At 45.8% G+C, this 14,184-nt stretch overlaps 1 protein-coding gene across 2 annotated transcripts in view; it reads left to right on the top strand.

Moving 5' to 3' along the window:
- The first annotated feature begins 2,902 nt into the window (after positions 1–2,902).
- The window catches only part of RCAN2 (regulator of calcineurin 2), a 303,834-nt gene continuing 292,552 nt past the window's right edge, over positions 2,903–14,184 (top strand). The window contains exon 1 of one of the 2 annotated variants that reach the window (XM_047794591.1): positions 2,903–3,136. The gene's annotated coding sequence lies outside the window, so the exon portion shown is untranslated. The remainder of the gene's footprint in view (positions 3,137–14,184) is intronic. The other variant, XM_047794590.1, reaches the window with a different exon arrangement.

Below are 14,184 nucleotides of genomic sequence, written 5' to 3'. Positions count from 1 at the left end.
GAGGCCAGGGATGAACCTTCGTCCTCATGGATACTAGTCAGATTTGTTTCCTCTGTACCACAATGGGAACTCCAGGAAACTGTAAATTAAAGCAATAATGAGATACCACCACCCGCCTCTTAGAATGGTAAAATTCCATAATACTCACAGTACCCAGTGCTGGTGAGGATGTGGAGCAACGGGGAATCTCATTCCTTGCTGGCAGGCATGTAAACTCATATAGCCACTTTGGAAGACAGTTCGGTGGTTTCTGACAAAACATATTCTTACAATACAATCACGCTCCCTGGCATTTGGTCAAGTGAGTTGACGTGTATGTTCACTCAAATCCTGAAGGCAGCTGTTTATAGCAGGTTGATAGGTATTTGCTGACACTTGGAGGCAACCAAGATGCCCCTCAAATAGGGGAAGGGATAAAGAGACTGTGGTACATTCAGACCATGGAATATTATTTCATGCTAAACATAAAGGACGTTTCAAGCCATAAAAACACATGAAGGAAACTTAAATGCATATTACTAAATGAAAGAAGCCAATCTGAAAAGTCTATACAGTAAGTTGTATAATTCTTACTCGATGACATTCTGGAAAAGGCAAAACTACTGAGACAGTTAAAATGTCAGGGGTTACCAAGGGTTAGTGGCGAGGCAAGATTGAACAGGAGGAGCACAGGGGGGTTTTAGGGCAGTGAAACTGAGCTGTAAGACACTATAATAGTGGATATGTCATTATTTGTTTGCTAAAACTCAAAGTACAACACCTAAAAGCGAACCCTAGTTTAAACCATGGACTTTAGTGGATAACAAAGTGTCAATGTCAGGTCATCTTTTGTAACAAATGAACCACTCTGTGGGGGACATTGATAGCAGAAGAGGCTGTGCCTTGTGTGGAGGCAAGGAAGTAAGTGAAAAATCTTTGTCCTTTCCACTCAATTTGGCATGAACCTTAAACTTAAAAAAAGAAAAGCTATTGAAAAAAAAAAAATAAGGACACCTGCATCTGAGTGGTAAGAAAATGACCATGTTCCTTTTTTCACAGCTAAAACCTATCAAGGGCTACTGTGTACCAGGCATTGTGCTAGGTGCTTTACATGTATCACTTCATTTAATTCTCACATTAAATCTTGTGTTTTTCCAATGTTGCAAAATTTCTCTCATAAATATATTACTTCTACAACCAGAAAATCTTATTTGTAAATATATAGGTACATAATAGAGCCTATCAAGGTGAAGATCTTCAGGTTGATGAAGATTCTAGAAACTACTTACTGGGAGATTTTGTTTAAAGGACTGAGGATATTTTACATGGAAAGAAGGGCTTAGATTAAATGATCATGACTATCTTCACATATATGAACAACAGTCAGTTGGAAAAGGAACAGGACTATGTCTTCATGGCTTCAAAAAGTGAACTAGAACCAATGAGCGAAAATCCTAGGAAATCAGTTTTGGGCTTAATATAAGGATGCTCTTCCAGACAATTCTACCCAAAAAAGTAAGTCATCTAATCAGCAAGTGTTTATGGATTTGTGCATCTAGAAGATGTTTGGAAGAGGAGGAGTCTGAGGTCATTTTCAACTCTGAAATCCTGTCTTTATGTATATTAACGCAAATTAGGAGAAGAGCCAAGGTCTCCCCCCCCTTTTTTTTTTTCTGGTTGTTTGTTTGTTTGTTTTTTAAAAAGGATGCAATTCTGTGCCAACCTTGAAAAAAACAATGTGGTGTCTGGGTGAAGAAAGAATAATTGTGAAACTTACATGTTGCTTCCATGCAATTTTAATATTGTTATCAGGAAGCAAAAAAGGCATGAAAAGTATAAGGAAAAAGGCCTATTTATGTAGCCTTTAGAAAAATGACAGAACGGAAAACTGATTTACATCTTATTCACGCCCTCCCTCGGGTTGGTCTGAACACCCCCGCCTCTCCCCCCCGCAGCCCTTCTTTCTTCAGTTTTCCCACCTGGCTCATTATAATCTTTTACATTATTGGCATTCTTTTGTCATGAGATTTAACGCCACCCGTAAGCCACCTCTCTGAACTGCTTTATTTTGTAAAGCTGAGACTTCCGCCGGGGCTAAGTTTGTTGAGCAACAGATCTACCCAAGATTCCGCTTCACGTTCCCGGGTTTACTGTATGATACCAGCCTCCCACGCCTGTGTCACAGGCTCTCAGCACAACAGCAGTCCTTGCAGCCCTCCGTCCCCAGGTCTGGTGGCTGCGAATCCTGGCAAAGCCACGGCCCGCGCAGGGCACCTTCAGCCGCGAGGGCGGGGCCGGGCCCGGGGGCCAGGCGGCGGGCGCCGGGGCCCACCCAGCGCAACGCCCCAGGACCCTCTAGGGGCCTCTGGATTTTCCCTCAGTTAGCCCAGGTCAGGGGGGCTCCATCATCTTGTAGGAAGAGCCTCTCCTCCAGTAGTCCCCCCACCCCCCACAGTTTGCTTCTCTGACAGTTTCTTCTTGGCTGTCGCCGGCCAGTCACCTTAGCTTCAACATCAGCCCCCAGCCCAATCCGACGCCCCAGGTGGCCCCCTACCCAGGCCATGACCCCGAGGATCCTCTCCCCGCTGGAACTCTGGCGGGCAGGCTCTTAGCTCGGTCCTCAGGGGGTCTTCGCCCCCTCCCGGGCACCCTGGCTGGAAAGGAGGGGGTGTGGGGCTGCGGGCAGAGGGGAAGCCCGGGAAGTGAAGCGGGTGGGGGGCCGGGAAGGGCGCGGGGGTCAGGCGGGAGGAGAGCAGAGGAGGCCAGACGGGGGCTCTCGGCTTCCCGGGGTCTGATTGGAGGTTGGCCCGATGAGTCGGAGCTGGGGGCGCGCCCATCTCCGCTGGCTCCTGCGAGAGCCGCCGGCTCGGCCCCTCCCTGGAGCCGCTTTGTCCCGGGTGACGGCGGCGGAGGTTGCGGCGAGCAGCGGGCAGGAGGCAGAGACCCGTGGACACAAGGAGCCCGAGACGGAGCCCGGGAGGCGGGGCGCGCCGCGCACGGCCCCACGCCCAGGCCCGCGGGCACCGCGCCCGTCCCCGCGCGCGCTCGCCCGGCCGCCAGGTGAGCCGCCGCGCCGCGCCCGCAGTCTCCGGCCCCGCAGACCCACCGCCCGAGCCGCTGCCTCCTCCTCCGCCGGCGCATCGCGGACGCCCAGCAGGTCGGTTATGTAACAGCGCCGGCCCGCCCGCCCCGGCACCCTGTCCTGTCCTGTCCTGCCCGAGCTGCGCTCAGCACCCGGGCTGGGCCGTGGGACCGCGGCGGTGGGCGGCGGAGCGCGGTCGGGGTAGCGGGCTGGGCCAGGGCCGGGGGCCGGCGGCGTGGGGGGTGGTCTCCAGATTCGGTTCTCAGCCACCGCGGCCGCTGTGGGGACCAAGGTCCCGTGACCCCCCTCTAGAGGGCGCGGGTCTCAAGGAGCCCCTTCCCCATTCCTAATGGCCCACGCGTCCGCCTTTCCCGTGGCGGCAGCAGCAGCAGCAGGTGCAGAAGTGGAGGAGCGAGAATAACACCTGTGGTCCCTGGGACTGAGATTTGGAGAGGGGATTAGGAGAGGTGGTCTGGGCGCAGAGGGCAAACGGGAAATAGAAGGCTCCTTTCCCAGTGCTTAAAGGAAAGTGCTGGGGAGGGGAAGGTGCTTTGAGGCGCAGCGGGCTGGGAATTGTCCTGCCTGGGATTAGCCGGCTTGGGTCATCTAAAAATAACTTCAAGTTTGAAAAGTGAAATAGACGGGAGCGCAGTGTGCCGAGTTCGTCCTGCCCGTGGGATGCTTCGCTCCAGAAGTCACCAGAGGGAACAGGCAAATCCCAGCCGCCTGATCCCACCGCTGCCTTCTGGTCTCACTGGTTTCCAGGGTGTCTGGGTTTGACTTTTAGTTAATGATTTATTCTCCAAGGCACAGCTGTCTTTCTCTTATCCCAAAATGAATTATATCAGAGTGCATGCTTTGAATCTTTCCTATTTCCTACCTTAGGATAGAAGTGTTCAGTGGAGACCCCTAATGAGTCCACTGCCAAAGCCTTTTTTTTTTTTTTTTAATAACTATCCTTTTGGTAAAAATAAAAGTTTCTGGGCTCCCTTTAACATATGTCCCACAATTGGAGGTAAAAATGATAAAACTTTCCAGTCCACCCTTCTCTCTTCCCTAAGCCAGAAACCCACTTGCCATACGGAGGGGAGGCTTTAGGAAAAGTAGGACATTTTTAATAACGCAGCTCAACTTTCACACATATTACATCAACACAAAACACAGGGCAAATGTATCACAGGCACAGGGCAACACTTGCTAAGTGGCCCCCTCCATTCTGTGAACACAGTGAAGCTGGAAAAGCCTAGAAGCTGGAAAGGATCAAGAAGCAGGTCAGCACTAACAGTGCTACAAGGCAGGGGAGTGAACATTTGGCTGTTTTTCAGCCTATGCATTGATTTTCTTTAGCCTTAGAGCTATTATCTTAAGTACAACCAGTCTCATTGTTTGGAATTAGTATAAAATGTGAGTTGCACTTTGCGTTCAGATCCACTGAAAATCAAATCAATGTTTGTTTGTTTTTTTTTACTTTTTCATTTTTATTTTTTTCCATTATAGCTGGTTTACAGTGTTCTGTCAATTTTCTGCTGTACAGCAGGGTGACCCAGTCACACATACACATATACATTCCTTTTTCTTACATTATCGTGCTCCACCATAAGTGACTAGATAGAGTTGCCAGTGCCATACAGCAGGATCTCATTGCTTATCCATTCCAAATGCAATAACTTGCATCTATTAACCCCAAATTCCCAGTCCATCCTACTGCCTCTCTTTCCCCCTTGGCAACCACAAGTCTGTTCTCCAAGTCCATGATTTTCTTTTCTATGGAAAGGTTCATTTGTGCCGTATATTAGCTTCCAGATATAAGTGATATCATATGGTATTTGTCTTTCTCTTTCTGACTTCACTTAGTATGAGAGTCTCTAGTTCCATTCATGTTGCTGCAAATGGCATTGTTTTGTTCTTTTTTGGCTGAGTAGTATTTCATTGTGTATATATACTACATCTTCTTAATCCATTCATCTGTCAGTGGACATTTATGTTGTTTCTATGTCTTGGCTATTGTAAATAGTGCTGCAGTGAACATTTGGGTGCATGTGTCTTTTTCAAGGAAAGTTTTGTCTGGTTATATGTCCAAGAATGGAATTGCTGGGTCATGTGGTAGTTCTGTGTATAGTTTCCATATAGGTCTATGGAAAACCTCCATACTGTTTTCCATAGTGGTTATACCAATCAAATCAGCGTTTATTGAGCACCTACTACTTGAGTCCGGTCTGTAGAATTTCAGGAGAGAAAATGTCCAACCAAAATTTCAGGATTCCAAGAGCTTTCAAAATGACTTCTGGGGAGTTCCCGTCGTGGCGCAGTGGTTAACGAATCCGACTAGGAACCATGAGGTTGCAGGTTCGGTCCCTGCCCTTGCTCAGTGGGTTAAGGATCCGGCGTTGCCGTGAGCTGTGGTGTAGGTTGCAGACGTGGCTCGGATCCTGCGTTGCTGTGGCTCTGGCGTAGGCCGGTGGCTACAGATCCGATTCAACCCCTAGCCTGGGAACCTCCATATGCCACAGGAGCGGACCAAGAAATAGCAAAAAAAAAAAAAAAAAAGACAAAAAAAATGACTTCTGTGTGCAGGTCTTGCAGACCCCAATGAAATCTGGAGGCCATGGCTCTCTCTCCAGTGATAAACAGTTAACAGGTTTAAGTGGGAACTTGAGAGCTTTGTCATTTGCAAGTACACATCACACTCTTTTAAAAACTCCTTGCATAATCATTTGCAGTTAGTCATGCATATTATAGAAACTAGCTTCCTTGAGATCTGCTTTGATAGTCGCTGAGGTCTCATTTTCCCGTGCCTTTTATTTCCTGTACCATCCACTTGGTTTATTCAGCAGTTATTTGTTAAGTATCCAGTGCATGCTATGTAGTCCCTGTGCCAGAGGCTAAAAGAATGAGGCCCATGTCTTTCAGAAATCCATCTGGCAGAAAAAGATAAGAAAATAAGTGGTGAGTGTTTAGGGGACATAGGAACAAGCTCAGTGGGAAGCCAGGGAAGGAAGGGTGCAGGGAATCTGGAAGAGCTTGCAGAGAAGTTCATGTTTGAGCTAGATCTCAGTAGGCAGTAGGAGTTCTCTAGAGAAGGGGCCTGGTGGTCAGGGTTGAAAGAAAGGTCATGTTCAAGGAACTTGTAGGTGTTCTGCAGTGAGGAGGTGGCAGGTGAGTTTGGGAGGAGGTGTTTCAGTGAGTCTGGGTTATGAATATACCCTGCCAAGGAGGAGAAGCCGTGCAGCCTTTATGGGAAACATGATTTGATCTAATTTGTCTTACAAAAGTGACTTTGGAGGTGGTGAGTAGGTGGATTGCAAAGAAGAGTGAGCTCAGATTTTAGACCACTGCAGTGATCTAGTAAAAATAAAGAAATAAAATTAATTGTGCCTGAGCCAGGTAGAATGAGGAAAGAGAAGAGAGATGAAAGCTATTTCATAGGGAGGATAAATGGCTCCAAGTCACCGAATATCTGGTGATGTGGAAAGAGAAGCTTAGGTGTTTAGATGGATGGTCAGGCTTTCAACTGAGATAGCAAGTAAATGAGAAGATTAGGTTTGAGAAGGATGGGGAATTTTAATTCAAGCTTTTCCTCTAAGATCAGGAGTAAGACAAGGATGCCCACTCTTGGGACTTTTGCTTAGTATAGTACTGGAAGTTTTAGCCAGAGCATTCAGACAAGAAAAAAGGGCATTCAGAACATAAAGGAAGAAGTAAAACTGTCTCTGTTTGCAGATGACATGATATTATATACAGAAAACCCTAAAGACTTCTGCTTTAAAAGTAAGATGTTAGAACTAAATCAACAAATTCAGTGAAGTTGCAAGATACAAAATCAATTTACAAAATCAGTTGCATTTCTGTAAAATAATGAGCTGTCAGAAAGAGAAATTAAGAAAATAATTCCATTTATACTTGCATCCAAAAGAATATACTACCTAGGAATAAATTTAATCAAGGGGGGTGAAAGATTTGTTCCCTGAAAACTATAAGACAATAATGAAAGAAATTGAAGATGCAAATAAATGGAGAGATAGTCCATGCTCATGGATTGAAAGAAGTAAGATTGTTAAAGTGTCCATACTACCGAAAGCAATCTCCAAATTCGGTGCAATCCACGTCAAAATTCTAATGGCGGTTTTCACATAAATAGAACAAACAACCCTAAAATTTGTATGGAAGTGCACAAGTCCCCAAATAGCCAAAGCAATATGAAAAAAGAATGACATAAGAGGTACCATGTAGCCTGACTTCAAACCGTATTTCAAAGCTCCTATAATCAAAACAGTATGGTATTGGCATAAAAATAGACGTAGATCAATGCAACAGAATAGAAAACTCAGAAATAAACCCACACATATATGGTCAATTAATGTATTAAGAAAGAGCCAAAAGAGCCAAACATATGTAACGGGCAAAGGATAGTCACTTCGGTAAATTGTGTTGGGGAAAACTGGAGAGCCGCAAGCAAGAAAAAAAGCCACTTGACTACTTTTTCACAACATGGAATATTATTCAGCCGTAAAAAGAAGATCCTGCCCTTTGCAATAACATAGGTGGACCTTGAGGGTATTGTGCTAAGTGAATAAGTCAGAGAGAGTTGCGTACCATAGGATCTCACTTATATGTAGAGTCTGAAAAACCAAACTCCTAGATATAGAGAATAGATTGGCAGTTATCAGAGGTGAGGGGTGGAGGATGGGCAAAATGGGTGAAGGTGGTCAAAAGGTACAAACGTCCAGTTATAAGATCACATACATCCCAGAGATGTAATGTGTAGCATGATACTGTGTTAGATATTTGAAAGTAGCCAGGAGAGTAGACCTTAAAATTCTTGTGATAAGAAAAAAAAATTGTAACTGTGGGGAGGGATAGACGTGATCTACCACATCTAAACTTAATGTGATAATCATTTCACAATATATACATATAACACATTGTTATGTTATCTACCTAGAACTAATGCAGTGTTTTATGTTAATTATATCTCAATAAAACTGAGGGGGGAGGTATGGTTGATCCTTGAATAGCACAAATTTGAACTGGGATTAGAGATCACATTATTTGGAATCAAAAAGACTTGGGATTTGATGGGAATTCCCTTGCGGTGCAGCAGGTTAAGGATGTGGCAATGTCATTGCAGCCATTGAGGTCGATGCTTTGGCTTGGGTTTGAACTCTGGTCCTGGAACTTGCAGCTTCGGCAAAAAAAAAAAAAGATTTGGGGTTTGAGTCCTGATTCAGTCCAAACTCTTTCAGCTTCCTGCCCTGAGGTGAGGCATTTATCAATTCCTTTGTTTTTGAGGCAGAGAGAGCAGGGCTCAGGTTTTTCACTTGGAGGCGGGTGTGTGGGGTACCTTTCACCTCCAAGTTGTACGAGGGTCAGCTGTACAAGAGAGAGTAGTTTTGAGAAAGGTGGGAAATTTTGACTTTGAACATTCAAAGAAAAATACCCTGTAGGCACTTGTATTTTCCAAGACAGTGTCTTCATTCCTGGTGCTAACTTCTCATTTTACCTTCCTTTCTGAAACTGTGCGGTGCTGCCTTTGGAGGAGAGGGAGATGAATTTGATAACAGGCAGTGGCTTCTGCCTCCTTCCCCCCAAGTGGAAGTGTCACCTGTCAATGATCTGACCGAGTCATAGTAATAAGAGTAATAATTTGAATGATAATAATATGTCCCATTGTGGCTCAGTGGTAACAAACCCAACTAGTGACTGGTTTGATGCCCAGCCTCCCTTAGTGGGTTGAGGATCCAGTCTTGCTGTGAGCTGTGGTGTAGGTCGCAGATGCAGCTCAGATCCCACATTGCAGTGGCTGTGGTGTAGGCCAGCAGCTGCAGCTCTGATTCGACCCCTTTCCCGGGGAACTTCCATATGCCTTGGGTGCCGCCCTAAAAAGACAACAAAAAAAGTGTAACATTTATTCAGGGCTTATACCATCTGACGAGCACAGAGAAAGTGGAGCTGTACACAGATTATTACGTTTGAACCTCACGATAACTCTGTAAAGCAGACACTGTTGTTATGCTCTTGAAATTGATAAAGAACCCCAGGCAAAGAGAGGGATTCTGGTCTGGGTCACACAGTCAGCAAGAAGGGCACCCAGGGTTCAAGCTCAAGTGGTCTGGCCAGCACTCTGTATAGCCAGGGTGAATTCATAACATTGAAATCTTTCCTATTTAGGCTGGCATGTATATTTTTACCCTATGTTGGCATGTTTGTGGCTGATGCCATAAAAGAGAAGGGGGCTGAGTGAGAAATGCTGGCTCTCCTCCGGGCCCTGCACCTGACTGGTTGTGTGACCTTTGCAAAGTGACATCCCCTCTCAGGCTTTAGTTATTTTAAATCTGTGTATTCCTGGGGGAAGAGGTTGACTAAGATCGTCTCTGAAGTCCTGTGCTCCTGTCTCGAATTTTACTGCCAAAGGCAGAGATTTGGCTTAAAATCACGCCTGACCAGTCCCTTTCTAAGAGGATTTACTCAAATGGTCGCCTGTCCTTAACAGTCTGATGGGAACTAGTCATAGTATCAATGCTGATGGGGGTGCCTGAGGTTAGGGGAGCCTGGTTCAGGCAGGGGAACCCCAGACAGGCACTGAAGTGGAGGAGGCTTCACAGTCACTGGGCAGGTTCTTATTTTATTTTATTTTTATTTATTTATTTTTTTAGGGCTGCACCTTGGCATATGGAAGTTTCTGGGCTAAGAGTCAAATTGGAGGTATAGCCGCTGGCCTACGGCACAGCCATAGCAACGTCAGATCTAAGCCACGTCTTCGACCTACACCACGGCTCATGGCAATGCCAGATCCTTAACCCATGGAGCGAGGCCAGGGGTCGAACCTGCAACCTCATGGATACTCCTCGGGTTTGTTACCTCTGGGCCACGATGGGAACTCCCAGTTTCTTTATTTTAGATGTGTCACTTAAATTCTATGAGACTTCATTTGGTCATCTCTAAGTAATCGTGGTGATGAATACATTTGTCGTGAGATTGTTGGGAGAAGATCGACCCATTACGCGAGGCAGGCACTGCACTCGCGGCTGCCCCATTGAGGATGTTCCGTGAGTCGGGGGGTCCTTACCCCTCACCCCCAGGATAACACACATGTAGTAAAGGGAGGGAGAGTATTTCTGAGGATAAACGCCTCCTCTTCCCAGTTTTGCTAAGGGCCACCCCTTAGTGACCATCACTTCTCTCTCCCTCTTAGAAAGTAGTAGATACTGGAATACGAAAACAAACATCGCATTAAATACCTTTCAAAATGTCAATCTCGGAGTTCCCTTTGTGGTGCAGCAGAAATGAATCCATGAGGATGCTGGTTCGATCCCTGGCCTCACTCACTGGGTTAAGGATCTGGGTTTGCCATGAGCTATGGTGTAGGTCACAGACCGGCTTAGATCCTGCGTTGCTGGGACTGAGGTGTAGGCCAGTGGCTGTAGCTCCAATTCAACTCCTCGCCTGGAAGCTAACATATCCCGCAGGTGCACCCCTAAAAAAGCGAAAGCGGAAAAAAAAAGTGAATCTCAAGTATTCATTCATAAATGACCCTCTTAGATATAAAGAAGCATCAACATTTGCAACACAGTTTTAAACTCTTCTTTTGTTGGATAAATAGCCCAAGATTGCTGTAAAGAAATATTCTGGCCGAGGGTGGGTGATTGTGGATTCTGTGATGATGGCACCAAATATCCAGGAGACCCAGTGACATCCTATTCTGTGTCTGTGTGTGTGCTGTGCTTTGGACTTCATGAAGAATGTTCTGCGTCGTTGCCTATAGAATGTTCATTATCCTATGATATTCTCTCTTTTTTTTCTTATGATGATGATATTGGATTCTTTTTTTCCCTTCTGTTACTAACTGCCAGGTGTCATGTTGTAGGTTCAATTAATTAATCGAATTGAGGATATTTTTATTTTATTTATTTATTTATTTATTTATTTATTTTTGTCTTTTTGCCTTTTCTGTGGCTGCTCCTGCAGCACATGGAGGTTCCCAAGCTAGGGGTCCAATCGGAGCTGCAGCCACTGGCCTACACCACAGCCACAGCAACGCGGGATCCGAGCTGCGTCTGCAACCTACACCACAGCTCATGGCAACGCCGGATCCTTAACCCACTGAGCAAGGCCAGGGATCGAACCCGCAACCTCATGGATTCATCAGCCACTGTGCCACGACGGGAACTCCAAGGATATTTTTAAAAGATGGAAGCAGGCTTAAATTCCTCTGAAGCTGTTTTGAAGTCCTGTTAAAAAAAATATGGTTATGGAGTTCCCATCGTGGCTCAGGGGAAACGAATCTGACTAGCATCCATGAGGACGAAGGTTTGATCCTTGGCCTTGCTCAGTGGGTTAAGGATCTGGCATTGCCATGAGCTGTGGTGTAGACTGGCAGCTACAGCTTCGATTCGACTCCTAGCCTGGGATCCTCCATATGCCTTGGGCGTGGCCCTAAAAAGACAAAAAAAAAAAAAAAGGTAATTGTGTATTGTACTTTCTAGAAGTTAAAGTTTCCAAAAATAGCTTAAACTTCCTGCACTTCAGAATGCCCACAGAAAATATTTCCTGTGATCAGGATGGGAAGGGGCTTATTTTCAGATCTGATTTCTCCATATCACCTCTCTCTCTCTCTCTTTTTTTTTTTTGTATTTTTGCCTTTTCTAGGGCTGCACCCATGGCATATGGAGATTACCAGGCCAGGGGTCTAATCGGAGCTGAAGCCGCCGGCCTACACCACAGCCACAGCAACGCAGGATCCGAGCCAGGTCTGCGACCTACACCACAGCTCACGGCAAGACTCGATCCTTAACCCACTGGGTGAGGCCAGGGATCGAACCCGAAACCTCATGGCTCCTAGTCGGATTCATTAACGACTAAGCCACAACAGGAACTCCACATAAGCCTTCTTTGAAACAGGGATGAAATGTGGGGTTCCCAAGCTTTGGGATCTATGCATAAGAAGATGCTATAGTGGTAGCTGTTGGACAAAAGAATTGTGTAACTTGTGGGCTACATCCTAGTTTTAATTACTGTTGCCTTAATTCTTTGTGGGAATAACTGCTTTATTACTTTATGTGATTGAGATAGGCCTGCTACAAAATATTATAAGTTCTATAAGGGCACTGGCCATGCCTTAATACTCCTTACAGTGCTGGGAATAAAGTCTAAAAAAGGGTGGCCTTGGCTTGAAACAGCCTGGCTTCCCATCTTGGCACTGTCGCTTCCCAGCTATGTCACCTTGAGCTTCCTTTTGACCCTAACAGTCATAGAAGCTGGCATTTGCTGAATGCTGCCCTTGTTCCAGACACGGTGCTGAGCAGGCTGCATACATTATCTCATTTAATCCCTAGGACAACTCCCCCACGTGGGTATTATCATCACTATTTACAGAGGAGCGCACCTCGGGGATCAGGGGGCATAAGCCACTCAGTGCCCAGTCTCTGAGCTGCGATTTTTTTTCCCTCTTTTTATGGCTGCACCTGCAGCATATGGAAGTTCCTGGTTTAGGGGTCTAATTGGAGCCGCAGCTGCCGGCCTATACCACAGCCACAGCAGCACAGGATCCGACCTCTGCAGCAGCTTGTGGCAAGGCAGATCCTTAACCCACTGAGCCAGGCCAGGGATAAAACCCACATCCTCGGGGAGACAATGTCGGGTCCTTAACCTGCTGAGCCACAACGGGAACTCCTGAGTTGCAATTTTCTTATTGGTACCATTTGGAAAATAATGCTTGATCTCTCCACTTTACGGTCGGGAGGGTGAAATGCTGCGAGTCTTTGAAGGTGCACTGAAACATGGAAGGTTCTGCACAGACCTTAAGGTTGATTGTCACAGTACGGACTTCCAAGAGATCACTTCCAGCTGGGGCCTGGGTATAGGATCAGGTCTGTGAGGGGAAGCCCACTGTATAGAAAGTGCTTTTCTAGAAGGCATTATGAAAGCTGTGTTTCCTTGCCCTATTCTTTGATAACTCATGTTATCATGCCTGTTTCTTTCAAAGGTAATTTGCTTGTTGTCAGTACCAAGACTCAACCAGGCTAGACCAGAAGGAAACGGACCAGGCCATGGAACTAGGTCCTGCTGGCGAAGGGGGGTGGAGAACATGGTTTACAGAGAAGAGATAAATGCCAGAAGGGTGTTTCAGGATAAACAGGGAAGGCTGAAAGTCAAAGACAGGATCACGGGAGGCACAGGCATGATGCGGAGGGCAGCACCAGGGTTTCCATCAAGTGTGAGCGACAGGTAGGACATGGAATCTCCTTCAGAAGGACAGAAATATTTCCCTGGGTCTGTTTCAGTCTGCCCACTCAACAGGCGAACAGGCACCCCCTGCCCTGATTTTTTTTTTAATGTTTTCTTTTTTTAAAACATGTGCTTTCTGTAAAGTTTTCGTAAAACAGGCTAGTAGAACAAGAGAAAGTTAAAATCACACATATCATAAGCAAATGATAATTACTGTTCACGTTTTGGTGTATTTCTTTTCGGTCTGTTTGATATGCATATTTTTGCGGAAGTCGTACTGTGTATGGTGTCTGGATCCGTGCATTTGATCAAACGTTTTAAGTAACTTTTCGAGGTCAAGTCAACAGTGTCTCTGATCATGGTTTTCAGTTGCCATATGACATTCTCGTGTGTGGCGTTACCAGATTCATTTACCTTCTCCCCTCTAACATTTAGATGGTTCCAAATTACCCCAAATACCGTAAATATACTTTAATAACCATCTTTGGTCATAATTTTTTCTCTATATTTTGGATCACTTTCTCGGGCTAGATTGTTAGCAGTGGAATTATTGGCTCAAACATAGGGACCTTCTCAAGACTTTCTCTGTCTCCTGACCTTGTGATTAATTGTTTTTCCAGAAGGTTGTACTTTGTAACATTCCCGCAGGCAAGGGAGAATTTGTTCTCACCTCTGCCCTGATTAGAAGCACACTTTTTTTTTTTTGGCTTTTTTTAAGGGCCGCGCTCAAGGCATATGGAAGTTCCTGGACTAGGGCTCGAATCGAAGCTACAGCTGCTGGCCTGTGCCACAGCCACAGCAACATGGGATCCAAGCCATGTCTGTGATCCACGCCATAATTCACAGGAATGCCCAATCCTTAACCCACCGAGCAAAGCCAGGAATCGAACCCACATCCT

The sequence above is a fragment of the Phacochoerus africanus genome, chromosome 9 (genome assembly GCF_016906955.1).
Source record: "Phacochoerus africanus isolate WHEZ1 chromosome 9, ROS_Pafr_v1, whole genome shotgun sequence".
Classification (NCBI taxonomy): domain Eukaryota; kingdom Metazoa; phylum Chordata; class Mammalia; order Artiodactyla; family Suidae; genus Phacochoerus; species Phacochoerus africanus.
Note: the sequence above shows the minus strand (reverse complement) of the source record. Positions and strands in the feature narration are given on the sequence as shown.